We start from the raw sequence: 20,854 nt of genomic DNA, 5'->3' as shown, positions 1-20,854 counted from the left end.
GCTCCAGCATTTGAAGTTGATGTTGCTTCTGTTTCTTTTTAAGAGATAAAAATCTCTTTTTAAGTTTCTTTTCTAGCTTCTTCTTTTGGTTAACCTGCTCCTGACCCATGGCTTCAATTTTGATTTCTAAGTTTTTCAAGGTAGCAAGAATTTCTGTGGTGTCAGGTGAGGGAACAGATGGTTGGACAGTGAAATTTGTTATTCTGGATTCCAAGGATTTTAAGATGGATAAAATGTCTGCTGAAAACTGTGGGGTAGAGGTTGGTTGTGGTTCTGCTGGTGCAAAAGTGGTGGGGTCTGCAGTACCTGGGGTATCAGGATGCTGCTGTAACAGAGTATAGGTATGGCCTATTTTCTCACAAACATCCATATGCAGCAACATTGTGTCGTTTATATATGATTCCCAAACCGCAGAATTTATATAGACTAGCATCAAAGCTAAATGATTTTGCTATAGCAGTTATATACCCCCCAAAAACAATACTACCTTTAGTATGCTTTGTGACAATTTGGTGCCAAGGAGTAGCTATGAAATGGGCTGTACTTACTTGTTTTCTCTCCTTCATGCACCACAAGAGAAACAAATCCTCAAAGACCCACAATATCATATCGTGTCCCCTTCCTAAAACAAAGGTAAGTAATGAACCTATGGAGGTATTTCAATACATGGTCAACTATCCTAGAGGCTTTGCAGTCCTCTGCCTATAATAACCTCCAAAAGGTGCAATATCCTTCCGCACTGAACAGGTCATAAAGTTTGCTGCCACTCAATGTTTTTATACCCCGAATCCTGAAAACCAAAAATTGCATTCATAGCAGCCATGTCTAACTCCCTATCAATTCCAGCACATCGAAAATATATCATATCTTTATGTTCAGGCACTGTTGGTTTGAAACTCAACCTTAGGGAACTCAAAAATTCGAGGGTTAGATCCTTGTACACTGGTTCCCTAATTTTAGCAAAATCAGTCCAGCTAACAACATCCAAATAGGCAAATACAGAATCATAAATGCCTAATTCTTTCAAAATCTGCTCATCCATATACTTGTTTGCCAAAATAGTTTTAGAAAGTAATTTCTCATAGGCCTTTTTCATATCCATATCCCTAAAAGCCCAAGGTAATGGAGAAATTACCTCCTCTATAGTATCTGCAGATGATGCAGGTGCTGGAGAGTGTAAGGGAGACGGAGTTATTGGTGATTGGGTCACTGGTGCTGGAGTTTGTGAGGAAGACCTGGTCCTTTTGCTAACTGGTTCAGAAGACGGCTGAGGTGGAGAATTCAGGTTGAAAGGAATAGAGGGTACTTGTTTCCGTTTTCCGACAGGGGTTTTCTTAGGTTTACTTGCAGCCTTTTTTGTTTTTCCTTGGGTTTTCGTTTGAGTAGGCACAGGTTCAGGCGCTGGTTCTGGGGAATGGGAGTCGGGAATTGGTGTTTCATTTAACGGCTCAGATTGCGGCGAGAGGGGAGTCGGCGGAATGAGAGGTGGTATTTGGCTTGGGGGTGGTGGCGGTGACTGAGGTGGTGGCGATTGTGGTAATGGAAGCGTTTGTGGTGGTGGTGACTGAGGGAGTGGCGGACTGGGGCTGGGGTTAGGGTTTGTGGGCAATGAAGATGGAGTACCCATTTTAGGTCGAAAATTGCTGAGTTTGGGTTTGTGGGAAGACCACATTTTCGTTCTTACCATTTTAATGAAAGGAAAGAGACTGTTCGGCTTCCTGTAAAGATTGCCAGAAGAAATGGCGTGGGAAAAGAAGTCGACGAGGTCTATCGGGAGTGTTGGCGGAGGCTTTTGGCAAATTGGCGGACATCTTGGGCTATTTTAAATTGTGGGGCAGACCTGTTGTAAGATGGGCCATGCTTGGGGTTAAGCATAAGGTTCAGCAGAATTTGCTTAAGACTCTGCTTGATAAGCAATGTCATCAGCAAGTTTCGGCAGGTTTTGGGAAAAATTATGGTTTTGCTTGCCAAAAACAGTCCAAAAGCTATGAAATGCTATCATGACCCTCAGCAATTACCAAATACAGACAAACACCATAAAATTGAGGGATTTAAGTTCATCTCTCTCATAAACTTAGTAAGCATAGCACATGTTCATTTAGCTTTTTGCAATCATTGTTCATTTTAAGCACCCATTGTGACTACCTTTTTGCACATTTAATGAAATGGCCTCCTTTCTAAACTTATACCAAAAGCACATTTTCAGCAGCATTTGAGACAAGTTCCAATCAACCAAGAATTGCAGAAAAGATGTAGAAATTGACCTTTTTAGCAGCATGAACAGTAGCATACAAGAACTAAAATCATAGAATTCAAAAATTAGCAGCAATTCCAAACAAAAGCATGCAAATTCCTATCAGACTACAAAATTATATATACACTAAAAGGTGAAACTTAACAAACATTATTTTTGCACTTCAATAAAGCTCTCATCAGTCCTAAATATCAAAATTGATTCTCATTCAAGTTGCATTTCACAGAATTTACACAAAACACAAAATCAAACATGTGCTATCAAGTATATTGCAATATCAGCAATTTAGCACAAGTTTAAAGGTGTTACTGTTCACAGGCACTGCATAAAGTGCAGAATTTTGCTTATACTTGCTTCTTTTCAATTCTTTGTTTTTGCCACAAGTGTAAACTTGCCCCATCTTCATGAATGACCTACAAAAGATAAACAAATGTCACTTTTGAGATTAATGGGGGTGAAAACTGAAATGAAATTAAATGGAAATTAATTAACTATAAAAGGATACGCTTGGGTTGCCTCCCAAGGAGCGCTTGTTTAAGGTCTTAAGCTTGACCTTCCACTCCAATTCTCCTAAGTATCCCTGACTGGAGAACCAAGCCATGAAACCTCTACAAACTTTTGCGTGGGTTCTCCAACAATATAATGTTTTAATCTCTGCTCATTAACTTTGAAAGTCCCTGAGGTCTCATTGCCTATCTCAACAGCTCCATAGGGGTATACTTTTATAACAGTGTAGGGCCCTGACCATCTTGACTTCAATTTTCCTGGAAATAACCTTAACCTAGAATTGTATAGGAGAACAACATCACCTTCTTGAAATTCTTTCCTCCTAATATGCTTATCATGCCATCTCTTAGTTCTTTCCTTGTAAAGCTTGGCATTTTCATAAGCATCCAATCTAAGCTCCTCAAGTTCATTTAGTTGCAGCATTCTTTTTTCTCCTGCAGTCTTTAAGTCAAAGTTCAGTATCTTTATGGCCCAATATGCTCTATGCTCCAACTCTAAAGGTAAATGACAAGCCTTCCCATAAACCAATCTAAATGGGGTAGTTCCGATAGGAGTTTTAAAGGCTGTTCTATAGGCCCAAAGAGCATCATCTAACTTTAGTGACCAATCTTTCCTCGAACAATTCACTGTTTTCTCAAGAATTCTTTTCAGCTCTCTATTGGAGATCTCCACTTGACCACTAGTTTGTGGATGTTAGGGTGTTGCAACCTTATGCTTAACACCATATTTTTGCAATAATCTTTCAAATTGATGGTTGCAAAAATGAGAACCTCCATCACTTATAATGGCACGTGGAGTTCCAAATCTTGTAAAAATGAACTTTTTAAGGAATTTAATCACAACTCTTACATCATTAGTTGGAGATGGTATAGCTTCAACCCATTTGCTTACACAATCTACTCCAACTAAAATGTATTTGTGTCCCAAGGACGATGGAAAAGGTCCCATGAAATCAACGCCCCACACATCAAATAATTCCACTTCCAATATATTTTGGAGGGGCATTTCATCTCTCTTTGAGATATTACCCATCCTTTGACACCTATCACATGCATTTACAAACTTCCTCACATCCTTAAACATGTGTGGCCAAAAGAACCCTGCTTGAAGAACTTTTTCTGCAGTCTTTGTCACACTCATATGACCCCCATAAAGTGAAGAATGGCAATCTTTGATAACATTCCCTATCTCCTCATCAGCTAAACATCTTCTAATCAGCCCATCTCCACATCTCTTGAACAAAAATGGTTCCTCCCAATCATAATCCTTCACATCAAAAAGAAATTTCTTCTTTTGCTGCCATGTTAAATCAGGTGGAAGGATTCCACACACTAGATAGTTCACAAAATCTGCATACCATGGGGTTTTTGCATTCATGATTACTAACAATTGCTCATCAGGAAAATAATCATCTATTGGGGGCTCTATTCCCAGATTGTCTCCTTGTTCTTGCCTCAATCTAGATAGATGATCTGTTACCACATTTTCTACTCCTTTCTTATCTTTAATTTCCAAGTCAAACTTTTGAAGGAGTAGCACCCACCTTATCAATCTAGGTTTAGCCTCTTTTTTCTGAAGGAGATACTTGATAGCTGCATGATCTGTGTACACTATTACCTTAGACCCCACAAGATAGGACCTGAATTTGTCTACTGCAAATACTACTGCCAAAAACTCTTTCTCTGTAGTAGAGTAATTTATTTGAGCATCATCTAAGGTCCTACTTGCATAGTATATTGCATACACCTTCTTATCTTTCCTTTGTCCCAAAACAGCCCCAATGGCATAATCACTAGCATCGCACATTAACTCAAAAGGTAATGACCAATCGAAATGAACCATAATAAGAGCAGATATCAAAGCTTCCTTTATCCCGCAAAAGCATTCATACAATTAGTATCAAAATTAAATTCCACATCTTTACTCAATAAATTGGTAAGAGGTTTAGAAATCTTAGAGAAATCCTTGATGAATCTCCTATAAAATCCAGCATGCCCCAAGAAACTCCTCACTCCCTTCACAGATGTTGGGGGTGGCATTTTCTCAATAACTTCTACCTTTGATTTATCCACCTCAATACCCCTGTTTGACACAAGATGTCCCAAAACAATTCCTTCTTGTACCATAAAGTGGCACTTTTCCCAATTCAAAACTAAATTGAACTCTTCACATCTCTGCAAAACCTTAGACAAGTTAGATAAGCATTCATCAAAAGATTTACCATACACAGAAAAATCATCCATGAACACTTCCATAATACCCTCAATCATGTCAGAAAATATAGACATCATACATCGTTGGAATGTAGCAGGGGCATTACATAGTCCAAATGGCATCCTTCGATATGCAAAGGTACCATAAGGACATGTGAAGGTAGTTTTATCCTGATCATCTGGGTGAATAGGGATCTGAAAGAACCCTGAATAGCCATCCAAGTAGCAAAAATAAGAATGATGAGCTAGTCTCTCAAGCATTTGATCTATAAATGGTAATGGAAAATGGTCCTTTCTAGTTGCCTTATTCAATTTCCTATAGTCTATACACATTCTCCATCCAGTTACAGTTCTTGTAGGTATTAGTTCATCATTTTCATTTTTCACTACTGTGATGCCCCCTTTCTTAGGTACAACATGAACTGGACTTACCCAATTCTTTGTCGAAGCAGGTAAATGATACCTGCATCAAGCAATTTCAAGATCTCCTTTTTCACAACTTCTTTCATGTTTGGATTCAATCTCCTTTGTGATTCTCGAGAGGCTTTATGGTCATTTTCCAACAAAATTCTATGCATGCACACAGAAGGATGTATTCCTTTAATATCATCAATGGTATAACCAATTATCCTTCTATGCTTCCTAAGAACTCTCAATAATTTTTCAACCTCACAATCAGTCAATTTAGCACTAACAATCACAGGATATGTAGAATTTTGACCTAGAAAAGCATACCTGAGATTTGTTGGAAGAGGTTTCAACTCTACCTTAGGTGCTTCACCTTTTTCAAACTTTGATGATGAAGTTGTTTCTTGCTTCAAATTCCCAATCTTTTCAATATCAGCCATAGGCAATGGTGGATTTCCTTCCAAAATTGTAGCATATTCTGCAACTTCCTCAATCTCATTCCCTTTTTTGATGTTATGAACCAAACAAGCTTCTAAGGGATCTTTAGGATGTTGCTTTTTAAGCACTTCTCTAACCTCTTCATCTATCACATCAACTCTCAAGCATGAGTTTGAATCATCTTTCTTTTTCATTGCTTGAAACAAATTGAATTCTACTTTCTCTTCCCCAACTTCTAATGTAAGCCTCCCATTTTTTACATCTATCACAGCTCCAGCAGTAGCAAGGAAAGGTCTACCAAGAATAATAGGAATGTGTACATCCTCCTCCATCTCCAATACCACAAAATCCACTGGTATGAAAAATTTCCCAACTTTCAGAGGAACATTCTCAACTATTCCAATTGGAAATTTAATAGATCTATCTGCTAACTGTAGTGATATGGTAGTAGGCTTCATTTCTCCAATCTTCATTTTCTCATAGATAGACAATGGCATCAGACTAACACTGGCTCCAAGATCGCATAAAGCCTTATCTATACTGATATCCCCAATGTGACATGGTATGGAGAAACTCCCAGGATCTTTCAGTTTGGGTGGAAGCTTATTTTGCAAAATGGCACTGCTTTCTTCCGTGAGAGCTACAGTCTCAAATTCCTCCAATTTCTTCTTGTTAGATAAAATCTCCTTCAAAAATTTAGCGTAAGAAGGCATTTGTGCTAAAGCATCAGTGAAAGGAATAGTCACATGCAAAGACTTCAATACCTCCAAAAACTTCCCAAATTGTTTATCCAATTTCGCTTTCTGAAACCTTTGTGGGAATGGTAAAGGTGGCATGTAGGCTTTAGGTGCAACATATTTGGGCTCTTCTTCTTTGCTCTCCCTCTCCTTACTTCCTTTTTCTTCCACTGAATTTTCTTTCTCAGCTTCAATTCTAACTTCAACTTCAGTTTGTTCATCTCCTTCTCTGCTTTTCTTTTCTTCAACTTTCTTTTCAATATTTTTATCCCCATTCTCCAATATTTTTCCACTTCTCAATGTAATAGCCTTGCAATGCTCCCTTGAATTTTCTGGTTGGCTAGGAAGCTTCCCAAATGCTTTGTTACTTGAAGAGCTAGCTTGTTGAGCTATTTGATTCTCTAACATCTTGTTGTGTGTTGCCATTTGATCCACTTTAGATGCTAATTGAGAAATCATTTCTTGTTGACTTTGATGGCTCACAAGTAGAGTTTCAATCATAGATTCCAATCTAGCTGTCTTGTCTAGTTGTGCTTGTTGTGGTAGAGGTGGAGCAGGTACATTTTGAGGTTTAGAAATTCCAGAGGAGGACCTCTATTCTCTGAAAATTTGATTTTGTTGATATCCGTAAGGTTCTTGAAAATTCGATTTTGCCCTTGTCTACCTCCCCAAGAGAAATTTGGGTGGTTTCTCCATGCTTTGGATCATAAGTTGCGTAAAATGGGTTACCACGGTCTTTGATTGTAGTTCCTACATAATCCACTTGCTCACTTGAAAAATCTTGATTAAGTGAAGAAAAATCTGTGCACAATTGACATTTGCACTCAATTTCTAGTGAATTACTAGAACCTCCGGCTGAAGAATTTACTTTCATACTTAACTTGTCCATCTTCCTTGTCAAAGCATCAAACTTAGCATTAATCATATTCATGGCATCAAGCTCAAACATACCAGCTGGTTTCTTGATCTCATTCCTCTCACAACTCCATTGGTAGTTGTTATAAGCAATTTTATCAAGAGCAGAAAAAGCTTCATCTTCAGATTTCTCCATAAGGTCACCTCCAGAAGATGCATCAATTGTACTCCTAATAGCTGGTGAAACTCCATTATAAAAGTGTTAAACAAGCATCCACTTAGGAATCCCATGATGTGGACATCTCCTTTGCAAATCCTTGTACCTCTCCCATGCTTCATACAAGCTCTCATCATCTCTAGGTTTAAAAGAAGTCAGCTCATTTCTCAGCTTTGCCTTGCTTGGTGGAAAATATTGAGCCAAAAATGCTTGAGAAAGTTCATCCCATGTTGTGATAGAACCCGGTGGCAAAGAATGTAACCACTCTCTAGCTCGGTCCTTCAGAGAAAAAGGAAATAATCTGAGTCGAATTGCATCATCAGAAACTCCATTTATCTTCAACATATCACTGATCTCAAGAAAGTGTGCCAGATGCACATGTGGACTTTCACTTGGATTTCCTCCAAATTGTGCTTGTTGTACCATTTGACAAAGTGCAGGCTTCAGTTCAAAATTATTAGCTTCTACCCTTGGTCTTGTGATACTTGGCATGAAATCTCCAATGTTAGGATAGGCATGATCCTTCACAGAGCGGTTGTTATTGTTGTTGTTGTCAGCCATTTCTTCTTGTAATTGCTCTTGCTCTTGTGCTCTTTCTTGTTGTTGTTGAGCTTTAATTTCAGCTTTTCTCCTCTTAGATTCTGCTCTTAAAGCTTTTGCTGTCTTCTCTATTTCTGGGTCAAAGAATAGATTGATTTCTTCACTTTTTGTCCTTCTCATAAAATAAAGCACCTGAAAAGCAAAAATAAACAAATTCTCAAAGTAAAATGGTAAAAAGAAAATAAAATAAAATGCCCAAATTAACCAAACAAACAATTGTTCAATATCAAACAAAAATCAAATCCCCGGCAACGGCGCCAAAAACTTGATGTGACTAATCCGCAAGTATACGGGTCGTCTCAAGTAATAAAGTGATGAATCAAGTATCGTTCCCACGAGGATTTGCTGTTTGATTACTAAACTATGAATGAAGCGATTATTTGGGCTAATGATTAATGAATAAATGGTAAATGTAAATGAGCAAGGTAAATTGATTAATCCAATTGAAATGGGTAAAGAGCAAACAAATAAATTCTAATTCTAGCTCGCAATTAAACTAAAATTAACAATGGGTAATTTAAGCAAAAGTTTAATTATGGTAAAAGTGATTCCAGAGTTGGGTGTTTATGCATAAATTAATTGGGATTTGTTTTGGGCATTCCAATTTTTAAAAGAAAATAGAGTTTGAAGGAAATTGATTCTAAATCCCTTTGATATCTTTTTCAAGCAAATCAAAGCGTATTCTAAAATAACCAAACCTACTTTCGTATGTATTTGATTATTTTAAAACCCATTAAGTTTTGTAACCAATAATTAATTCCTCTTAAAGTCCTAGTTTATTTCTAAATCTAGGTGATTTTAAGTTCCAATCCTTGATTAACTATCAATGACTTTCACCTTTCGGTCCTTCAATCAAAGATTAACACAATACCCAATGGGTACCAACATTAGGCAAGTAAATCAAGCACACAAGGAAGGAATCAAAACTCATATTTATGTAAAATAAGAAAATACCCAATCCAAATCCACAAATTAATCTAAAGAAATTACTCACTCATAATGGTATTTACAAGAAATATAGATGGAAGAATAAAGAAAAACATGATAAAAGGACTGAAATGGGAAAACCCAGGTGGAAGAACCAAGGTCTCTGGTTTCTGGAGCTCCAAACTCGTGCAGCAGCTCCTCTTCCTAGAGAAAATGGCGCCTCCTCTCTCTTTCTATTAAATTTTCTTTCCTTTTTGTTTTTCCTCCCCTTCCTCTTGTGGCAAAAATAAGGAAATGATGAATTTATATGGTCCCTAAAAGTTACCCTAAAAGTAAATAAAAGACAAGGAGTGGATAGGAAATGAGGTGTAAAATTATCAAAGTCAGCAGCACTATTCACGTTCTGGGCATTCTGCTTAGGGTTCGGCTTAACCCTAAGTAGCTTCTTAGCAAATTTAGCCTGCAGTCGTATGCGCTTAAGGTTAAGCAGACCTTCAGCAAATCTCGGCAGACTTATAGTAAAATGGACTTTTCTGCTCATGCTTGACTTGTGTTGCACCTTAAGCATTGCCGCTTTACCCTAAGCATGACCTTAAGCAAAGCCTCAAGCAAATTTCGGCTGGTTTGCTTTTTTTCAAGGTTTGATTTCTTCAACTTTCCTCCATGCTTAAAGAATCCCAAATTTCTTCAATTCACTTCCTATTGCACTCATTGATCTTCGATTTGCCACAAAATCCTATAAAAAACAACAAAATTACAAAAATCACATATAAAGTATTTAAATTTAACAAATAAGCTAAAATAAAGCTAAAAACATAAAATATACTAAAATATAAGGGCAAAATGGATGCAAAACTACCCTAAAATGCCTATATGAAATGAGTGTAACAATATAAAATGATGGAATTTAATGAATGAATTTCCAATCCCATAGGCAAACTCCTTACTCCTATCTCCACTAATGTAGCAAGTATATTCAAGAGATAAAAGGTCTTTTTAGGGATGTAATGGGGCTATGGGGTTCAAAATGAGGCTAAGAAGAAAAAGGGTAAAAAGGATTCAAAGCATGAGAATATTTTCAATCTTGAAAACATAAGGTACACCCTTTTTTTTTTTTTTCTCTCTTTTTTTTTATATATATATAAGGAGGAGAGAAATACACAATGAGAATTTTCAAGTGCTAGCATATTTTACAAAATACATAAAATGGAGGGACACTTTGATACTTTAAGCTTGTATCTTGTATTTTCTCTTGATGATTGACCCTAAAAATGCTACCCCCAAACTCATTTCCTTTAATTACTTTGGGTAGATTTCTTTCAATTTGAATTACAATAATGAAAAGCATGTATACTAGCATTTTTATATCATGATAAGCATTTCTTCTCCCTTTTATTATTTTTTTTCTCCCTTTTTTTTGTTTTTTTTTTTATAGTGTACCTAATATTATAAATAATTATTCTCATGAAAAGGGTTGGAGTGTTTGGTTCATTAGCTAGGTAGCAATAAGGGTTTCAAGAAAAATTAGGAATATAAAGGCTCAAAGGGGTTTGCAAGGGTTAATTTTAATTAGGAAAAAGGCCAAAGGTTTAAAATGAGAAGGTTTAAATCAAAGAATGCCTAATCATCTCTCTTTTCAAGTACAAGCTGGTATTTCACTTCGAAAGGTTTAGAAAATTTGTTCTAGGATTGGTGAGACATCACTTGACTACTTTTTATCCTATAGCTCTCTCTAAACACTTCCATCTCCAAATGACTAGTTGGGTGGCTTTTTGGCTAAGAAGATATAGGCAAATGACAAACACTTCAAAACTTTGCACCTCTTAGGAAACTTTCAATCCACAAACCCAATTAAAGGTAAGTCAAATCACTCTCATAAGCAACTTCTTATAACTCAAAGGACTTGGCAAAAATTTTATTTTATAAATGCATGATTCCTTAAAAAAAAATTGAGCAATGCATTAACTAAATAAAACAAATCTATTTGTAATATCTATATGGTATGCTTCCTAGATAATGTGTAATGTATGTATATATGTACAACATAATGTATGCAATCTATTTACAATGTATATGTATGCTAATGAAATGGAATGAAATTTTTTTTTTTGTACTATTTCCTATATTAAAATGTGAAAACTTTTTGCAAAAATCAAAATTAAAACTAATGCATACCCCCAAACTCAAAATTGGACATTGTCCTCAATGTCTAAGGTAGTGCATACTGAAATTCAAGTTAAAAATGAATAACCAGTTATTAGTGAAATGAAAAGCAAATGTCAAAAGTTACCTGGCACAGGACAGTGATTTAGCAGCTTAAAGTGCATAATGCATGTTGCATAAGCAGATTGCACAAATTACGCAGTAAGAGTATTCTGTAAAATAAGTGCATAAGCAGACTGCACAAGTTATGCAGCATACAAAACCTTGAAATGAGTTGCATAAACAACTGCACAAGTTGTGCAGTGGACTAAAAACTGTAGCAGAATTATATAATAGAAAAAATGAAAAGAATTGTGGGTCAAGAAGGAATATACACTAGTACGCACAATTGGAGCTCACAATCGTAAAGCAACAGTGAAAAGCCAAAGTTACCATCCATTCAATTTGTTCAGCAAACTAAATCAAAGCAAGTTAAATTTGTTCCAACAACTATAAAAATGTAAACACTGTATATAAAGGGAAACTACAAGAAGCTAAACAAGAATAGATCAAGAATCAATATATTTTTATGGCTTTGCCCTTGTCTAAAAAGTCTGCTGCTGAACTGGATGGGGGTGCTGCTGTTGAGGTGGTGGCAAGGATGGAGGTGATGGTGCACAAGTTATGCAGGTCCTTATGCAAGTTTCGGCAAAAATGAAATAACAGGAAGTTGAGTGATGCAAAACTGCATAAGTTATGCACTAAGTTGTGCAGGTTTCGACAGAAATGAGAAACAGGACAAAAATGAAGTATAAAAACTGTATAAGTTGTGCAGTTTGCCTATGCACAATTCATCAGAAACAAAAGTTGATAAAATCACTTTGTAAATTTGGAAATTGCAAGGGAAAATGACTTTTAATGTTTAAGCTTCATTAAAAATGAGAATTTTTAGCCAAAAAATTGCATGAATCATTAAAAGTTAACATAAAAATTCATCAACATATGCAAATCCAAATTAGTTGCACATTCAAGTTCATGATAGCAAAAATTTCTGCACAAAAACTTGTGAGCAATATCATTTCAACTCAAAACCTGCAGCTTGACATTAATCACATTTTAAGCTTAGCAAGAATTAATACCACTGCACTACAATCAGAAAGTTACATTTATCCACAAAAATGAATCATGCATGCTCAGTTTTTCTAATCAAATACAGCACCATAAAATTGAATAACACAACCCAATTGAGCTCACAACCACAAAAATGAACCACTCACTATAATACCAACATTAAAGACATAGATATATGAAGATAATACACCCAACCTCGGCCAATGAGAAATAGTTGACAGCATATGCTGTAGAATTAGCTCACAAAAACTTCTTTGCACAAGCCAAAAGAATTCGTAACAAAGGCAACTAAAACAAATCAGTTTTGGGGAAGTAAACAATTAAAACATCAAGTAAGAATAACTTCTCAACAGTGCAATAGCCTCTAGTCCTTCAAAATGCATCTACAAAAGGAAAAATTCAACAATGTCAAAATTGAATTTGAGGGATATTTAAAATAAAACAAAAATAATGCATATAGAATAAACTTAATAAAAATAGAATAAAGAAACTTGGGGTGCCTTCTAAGAGCACTAATTTATGGTCCTTAGCTTGACCCTTGTCATGCTTCATGGTGGCTGGAATTGGAATTTATTGCCTCTATTTCCAATAGGTGCTTCAATAAATCTATACTTCATTTTCTCTCCATCACATGAGAAGATCCTTGTTGCTTTGTCTAAAAATCCAACCATTTCTTTCTTGGTGACCTTTGGTGCATCTTTTTCTTTGAGAGATGGTTGCTTGACCTCACTTTTCTCCACTTGCTCAAGTTGAAAGATTGGTGCCATATGACAAGGTGGATTACTCTTCAAATATTGTGCAAATACGACCTCTTTTGGATTTTCATCATTGATAGTCCCTTCATGGACAAGACAACTTTCAAGAGAAGCCTTTGGATAGCTCTTTCTAAAGTGCTCTTTTGCTAACTCATCAACTATATCAATTCTCAAACAAGTGTCTACATCTTCATGTTGCTTCTTCTTGTCATTACCAATATTGAAGACTAACTGATCCTCTCCAATTCTAAGAGTAAGCTTTTCACCTTTCACATCAATCAAAGCACCAGCTGTAGCCAGGAAAGGCCTCCCCAAAATGATTGGCATATGAGAATACTCTTCCATGTCCAAAATGACAAAGTTAACTGTGATGTAAAAATTTCCAACCTTCAGTGGTATATTTTCCAAGATCCCTTCTAGATACTTAATTGATCTGTCTGCCAACTGAAGAGAAATGTGGGTTGGCTTAAGATCTTCCATGTTAAGCTTCTCATAGATGGAGAGGGGCATAAGGCTTGCACTAGCCCTTAAATCACATAAAGCTTTTATAGAACATGATTCCCCAATGTGGCATGGAATTGAAAAACTCCCTGGATCCTTGTGCTTTAGAGGAAGTTTCCTTTGGAGGATAGCACTGCATTCCTCAGTTAAGGCTACAGTCTCATAATCTTCAAGTCTTCTTTTGTTTGAGAGAATTTCTTTCAAAAACTTAGCATAAGAAGGCATTTGGGAAAGAGCATCAATAAAAGGCACATTTGATATAGCTTATTCAAAACCTCTAAGAACTTCCCAAATTGCTTATCAAGCTTGGCTTTTTGAAATCTCTGTGGAAAGGGAAGCTGTGGCTTATAAGGCTCTGGAGGTATATATTTCTCTTCTTTCTCTCCAACCTCCTCTTTACCTTTTCTTGCACTCCCTTTTTCACTCTTTTGTTTTTCATCTCTCTCAACATCTTTCTCATTTTCTCTCTTCTCAACTTTTTCACTCTTCTCAGTATGCACTATTTTACCACTTCTCAATGTGATGGCATGACATTGCTCCCTTGGATTTTCTATCTGACTAGGAAGTCTTACCATTGATTTGGTACCTGAAGAGCTTGCTTGTTGTGCAATCTGATTTTCCAGCATCCTATTGTGTGTTTGCATTTGTTCCAGCCTTGCTTTCATCTCTCTCATCTCTTCATCATGCTTCGTTTGATTAGCAAGAATTTATTATAATAAAGCCTTTGTGGTAGAACTTTGTTCTTGCTGTTTTGGTAGAGGTGCAGGATTTGCATTCTTTTGCTGAAAACTAGGTGGTGGTTGCCTAGGTTGTTGGTATTGATGCCCTTGTTGTTGTGGTGGAAAGTTTGAGTTGAAGCTTGATTTTGCTGATTCTCGCATAAAAAATTGGGATGATTCCTCCAAGCATATGAAGGATAATCTACTCCACAGCTCATTGTTCCTTCTGCATAAGTAACTTGTTGAGAACTTCTAGAGCATGATGATGAACTAACTAGCATACTTAAATCCTCCATTTTCTTAGCAAGGACATTAGTGAGTGAATCAAATTTGGCATTGATCATGTTGAATGGATCAAGCTCATACATTCAAGCAACTTGCCTTTTTTGAGTTGGAGTTGACCCTTTTGGACTACTCCATAGATGACTGTTCTTTGCTATTTTCTCTAACAACTCATAAGCTTCATCTTCATGCTTAATGATGAATTCCCCTCCAGTTTGAGCATCAATGATTCCTCTGATAGCAGAAGTGACATTTGTATAAAAATTCTTGTTTATCATCCATTTAGGAATGGCATGATGTGGACATTGTCTCTCCAACTCCTTCCATCTCATCCATGACTCATAAAGAGTCTCATCTTCTATTGGTCTAAAAGCAATCATTTGATTGCTCAACTCTTGAGTTTTTCCAAGTGGAAAGTATTGGGCAAGAAATGCATCAGTGAGCTACTCCCAATTTGTAATTGAGTTGTGAGGTAAAGAATCAAGTCAATCCAATGCTCTATCTTTCAAAGAGAATGGAAACAATTTTATCCTTGTTACATCATCGGACACTCATGGTTGCTTTTGCATGTCACATATCATAACAAACTTCTTAAGATGAGTATGAGGATTTTCTAAAGGATGACCTCCGAATTGAGAATTCTGAATCATTTGTAGTACTCCAAAATCCATATTATAACTATTTGCATCAATTCTTGGTCTTGCTATACTCTCTCTTAAGTCATCAAAATGAGGAAATGCATGATCCATCATACTTCTCTTAGGCACATTAGCATTTACAACTTCTTCACCATGAGCTGCATTATCATTGTTTCGATCATTTTCAGCATTATCACCATCGATTCCAACTCTTTCTTCAGCCATTTCTTGTTCAATTTCAGCTGCTCTCAATGCTTCTTTTCTTCTTCTGGTTTCTTTCTTGTTGGCTTTACAAAACTTAGTCAATTTCGGGATTAAATAATAAGGACGTGTCACTTGTGCTTCTAGCTCTTCTCATAAAAGATTAAGAGTACATAAAAAGAACAAATAAACACAAAATGAAAAGATAACAAAGATAAAACTATAAACAACTAAAATAATCAAGAATTCAATCTTAAACTAACAACTCCCTGGCAATAGCGCCAAAAACTTAATGTGTCCTAGCCGCAAGTGCACGGGTCGTTCAAGTAGTATAGAAAAAGATATCGTTTCCATGGAGAGTTGTGTTTTCAATTGAATTTTTGATGTAAAATAAAATATATTAAAATTGTATTTTAATCAAATTAATAAAATAAATTTAGGAATTTGAAGCATAAGGTATGAAAATGCAAAACTAAATTCAAACAATGACTAATTTAATAATTCACTAAATAAAGAAATTGATAATATTAATAATGAAAATTAATAAAATGAGATTAAACTAAACACTCAAAAGTAAAATTCCAAGCAATAATTGATAAAAGACGATTTTAGAGTTAAGGGTTTATATTTAAGTCATTTTAGAATTTTCTCTAGCTAGCCCAATCCATGAAATTTATGAGTTTAAAGGAGATTAATTCTAAAATCCTTTGAAAACTCTTTCGAGTGAGACAAAGAGTGCCTTAATTAACTTAATCCTACTTTCGTGGAGTTAAAAATTAAGGTTCTTTAATCAATCTATTAAAACCCTCTTAACCCTTAGCATATTTCTAGATCTAAGTTAATTAAGTCCAATTTCTTGATTAACTATCACTTGGTTTTCTCCTTTCGGTGCTTCAACCAAGGATTAAGAACATAACTTAATGGGGCCCTTCATTAAGCATGTGAATAAACACACAAGAAATGGATTAAACCTTATAAATTTTATTAAATTGGGACTAACCCAGTTCAAATCCACAAAAATAACTAAAATATTACATCTCTTACTCCAGAATCAAAGAAAACTACTCATAATCCATGTTTAACACAAGAAATTCTAAGTAAAAGAGGAAATAAATCATGAAAATAAACTAAAACTAAAGAAACCCGATAGGAGAAATGTAGAAAATGGTGAAGAAGAGAAGAAGAAGCTGGATTCTGCTCCCCAAGAATGGAAGTCGACCGCTCCTATGTTTTTCTGCCTCTTTTTTTGTCTTCCTCTCTTTCTTCTTATGGCAAAAAATGAGGTAAGGACACTATTTATACTTTTTTACAAATAACCCTAAAAATGGTGTGTTTGAGAAAGGGATTCATGTATAAAAATTCTTCTACTAGCTCATTATGAAGACTTGCACAAGTTATGCAAGCTTCCTATGCAGATTCTGAGTAAATTTGGTAATTCCAGGTGCTTCCTGTTATGTTGCATAAGTGAGGTGTGAGACTGCATAAGTTATGCAGCTAGTTGTGCAGATTTCAGCAAGTTTGGGTACTCTTTCCGTGAAGCTGCATAAGCAGGGTGCGAGACTGCATAATTTATGCAGTTTTCCATTAAGTTGCATAAGCAGGGCATGAATCTGCATAAGTTATGCAGTAACTTATGCAGATTTCGGTAGGTTTGGAAAATTGCTTCTTCTCCTTGTGCAGAACTGCACAACTTATACGGCAAGTTATGCGCAATTTGGCCAATGGATACTTTAACTTTGATACTTGTTTTTGATATCTTTGGCTATAGAAATCACTCCTCATTGATAAAATTTCTTTTTTAGTCCATCAAAAATACCATTTTTTCTACAAAACAAAGTAAAATTATAAATTAATCTAAAAATTGACAATCATGAAAACTATCTAAATAACTAATAAAATTGATTAAAAGTGACTAAAAATTAAATAAAATAGCCATGAAATTAAACCTAAATGACTATGCAAAATGCATGTATCACCTTATTGCATCACATCAGCGCCTGATCCTTCTGATCCTATTCCTTCAGCTCCTGCACTGTCTGACCCTGCTCCATCCACTATATTCCAACCATATTCAGAAACTATTCCCACTCATTACACTAGTTGGATGGCTACCCCATCAATGCCTGGCCCATCAGCACTATGGATGCCTTATCAAACTCAAATGCAAAACAAAAGCACATTTGACTTCACTGAGAGTCAGCAGCCACAAACACCATTCGGTGGCTTATTTGCTCCTTTTGGCAAACCATCAAGCATTGGGCCATCACACTATACTTTAGATCAATTTAGTTGATATGGGTTAGAATAATACTTTACACCATATTAGTCTGGTGCCTTAGGCCATATTCCATCTGCTGTGGGTCTATTTGGACACCATAAACAAAGTGCTGTGCATTATACTGCAGGGGAGGAATCATCAGGACAACATCAAAGGTAACCTAGCCAACCCGAAGATGCACAAGGTCATCCAGCAGAACATCAAGAAGGGGGACAACATCGAGTTTTTCGACCGAGACGACATATACGAAGATTTGGTTGTGGCACATGACTGATTTAAATATTTGTTTTCATTTATATGTTAATTATAAATACTTCTCTCAAGTTATATCTTGCTTTAAGTCAATTGCTACAATAAGCTACTGACAATTTTTATATTTTTTGCACAATTAAATTGAAAATAAAAAAGTAATTAAAACTAATGACTATATAATACACAATACAACCCACAATTTATTAAAAACTATAAATTTTATAACATATTGCAATTTAATTTCCTACAAATTTTTAATAACTTAATTTGACACTAATTGAAAATCAATTATAGTATCTAAATTTTATATTGTTATAAATGCTCACACATAATAAATAATAATTTAATTTCTTTTAAAATTTAAATTTATTAATTGCTATCAACAAAATAAATTATTCATAATTATAATAAGAATAAAAATTAATATTAAAGCAATGAATTTTACTTAATTTCTTATTTTTTGTATATTACAAATATTTTGCGAAATTATAATTTTACAATTTTAATTTTTTTAACGTGTACAAATTGTTATAAATTTTTATGTCTGCATGTACGAATATGGTTTCAGAATGCTAATTAAGCTAGTGTGCTGCGTACGAAATACTTCCTATTAATTGACATTCACTCTCTCCCGTAATTTAGTTTATTGACATCATTTTCTAGTAATTTGAATTGTACAATACCCTTTTACATTTAACATTTAATTTCTTTAAATCTATAAAATTAATTATTTTTTAAATAATTATAATTTAAATTTTTATTCAAAAAATATAGTTCAAATATAATACTTTTAATTTTTTTTTATTTTATAAAACTAACATATTATTTTAAAAAATTATAGTACATATTTTTGTTAATTTAATACGATTACAATTTTACACTTTAATATTTTTAATTTACAAAACTATTATATTTTAAAAAATACAAAATTATTATGTTTTAAAAAATATAACATAAAAATTCCTAATAGTGTAATTCAAATATTATACACATTATTATTTTTTTATATATAAATAAAATCATATTTGTTCCAAAACGCTTGCTGACTTGCAAACAGCTCTGGGATTTTTATATAAAATCATATTTGGCCCACCAAGATTTGACGGCTGCAGGGAAATGATGGAGAGTATGAGTAGCGTTTTGGACCCGTGATAGTAGCGTTTTGAATGTGTTAACTTGGATGCCATTATCACTAGCGTTTCGGCCATTTACGCGCAATTTTGATTGGTGTCCTGATTTTTTTCACCCCGTTCTCATAATTTTTTCAAATCGCACTCAATTCTGATTTTTTTTCCTTCTACAGTAACCTTGTACGGTAAAAAAATTCGAAAAGAATAGTTCTTGATTAGGCCTTATACACAGCAGCAATAGGATTGACAACAATGACCAAGGACAGGCTGCAACAGAACTTGCAACAAGGAAAAACTGAAGCAGCATAAAATACCAGTATTCCCAACTTACTGCTCCAAATGACAATCCAATCAAAGTTGAAAGCGTATAGCAAAAACATAGCTGGACCTGAGCGCTCCAAAAATAGAACAAATTCAGGCTGCATGAGTCTCAAACAATCATACCTGAAGCAATTAATCCATAAGAAAACAGCAAACCGCATCCATGATTCCCATAATCGAAGAGCGAAACAAAACCCAAGGCCACCAATCAAAATCAAGATGATGCCCAAACAAATCCCTTGCTCAATGAAAATTACAGCACCCTAAAAGAAGCATTTTAGTGGAAGAGCACCATCAGGAGTTCCTCGCTTGAACACCAAAGCATCCTCATTGATTCAAAGAACTTCTGAAAGCCCCTGATTTGCTAAACTGACCAAGAGCTAACAAAAGCAGAAAGCTCAGAACTCGTCGGCCATTAGAATCTTCAAAAGGTAAAAGAGCACATAGGAGGCTTCAAGACATGAAGAGTCTGCAAATCAAGCCAAGAACGCAAAACCCAGCTCCACCAAACTTCAATTGCCAACCAATTATACTCAGAAGATAATTCTTATATTGATAGATATTTTTATCTATATAATTAATTAAAATGGCGTTAAAATTAATATTTTAATTCAAATAATTCAATATAATATTTATAATATTATGGTAATATTATATTATATATACAAAAAATTAATAAAAAATTATAAAAAAAAAATCAATTACAAGCCTGTATAGTGAATATAATAATGTATAATGTATGTTGTATAAAAAACTAGTATTTCTATGTTTTATTTTTTTCATATATTTTTATTATTTCTTGTATTTTTATTAATTTAACTAAAAGATCTTCAATGAGAGATTAAAATGTTAATAATGATAAAAGTTCAAGGCATGTAAGTGTTCATAATAATAAAATTTAATAAAAATAGAAATGAAATACTAATTTAATTTTAAAAAAAATAATTTATTCTAATTGATATTAAAGTATTTTCACCTTCAAAAAAAAAATTATCCTCTAAAAGAAATTTTTAAGCCTGGTGCATAGCCTTCACTAATAAAAATTTAATAAGAGTAATAAACATAATCTCAATATATATAAAAAAGATTTTACACAGCTGAGCTAATCACTTAATTCATATCGAACAATTATTTTTAACATGAACTGCATGAGTTTTGATATTTGGTTGGTCTTTGATTACTTGTATTTCAGACCTCCATTTGGATCAAACATGGCAAATTACAACAAAACAAAAGGCGAAATAAAATTATTGTTTTTCTAGTTGACATGTTTGGTGCTTTCGGTGATTCCACCTGAATATCCAAATTATATGAATAAACTTGTCATCCAAGGCACTTTTATTTTAAA

At 34.6% G+C, this 20,854-nt stretch overlaps 2 non-coding genes across 2 annotated transcripts; both read left to right on the top strand.

Annotated features, from left to right (window-relative positions):
- Positions 1-7,696: 7,696 nt before the first annotated feature.
- Positions 7,697-7,803, top strand: LOC131182709 (small nucleolar RNA R71). The gene has a single exon (XR_009150970.1). It is a non-coding gene; the product is annotated as a small nucleolar RNA R71 (small nucleolar RNA).
- A 7,171-nt stretch (positions 7,804-14,974) lies between these two features.
- On the top strand, positions 14,975-15,082 carry LOC131182691 (small nucleolar RNA R71). The gene has a single exon (XR_009150952.1). It is a non-coding gene; the product is annotated as a small nucleolar RNA R71 (small nucleolar RNA).
- The last annotated feature ends 5,772 nt before the right edge of the window (positions 15,083-20,854 follow it).

This window comes from Hevea brasiliensis, chromosome 8, assembly GCF_030052815.1.
Source record: "Hevea brasiliensis isolate MT/VB/25A 57/8 chromosome 8, ASM3005281v1, whole genome shotgun sequence".
NCBI classification, from domain to species: domain Eukaryota; kingdom Viridiplantae; phylum Streptophyta; class Magnoliopsida; order Malpighiales; family Euphorbiaceae; genus Hevea; species Hevea brasiliensis.
The sequence above is the reverse complement of the archived record's forward strand: the minus strand, read 5'-3'. Positions and strand labels throughout refer to the sequence as shown.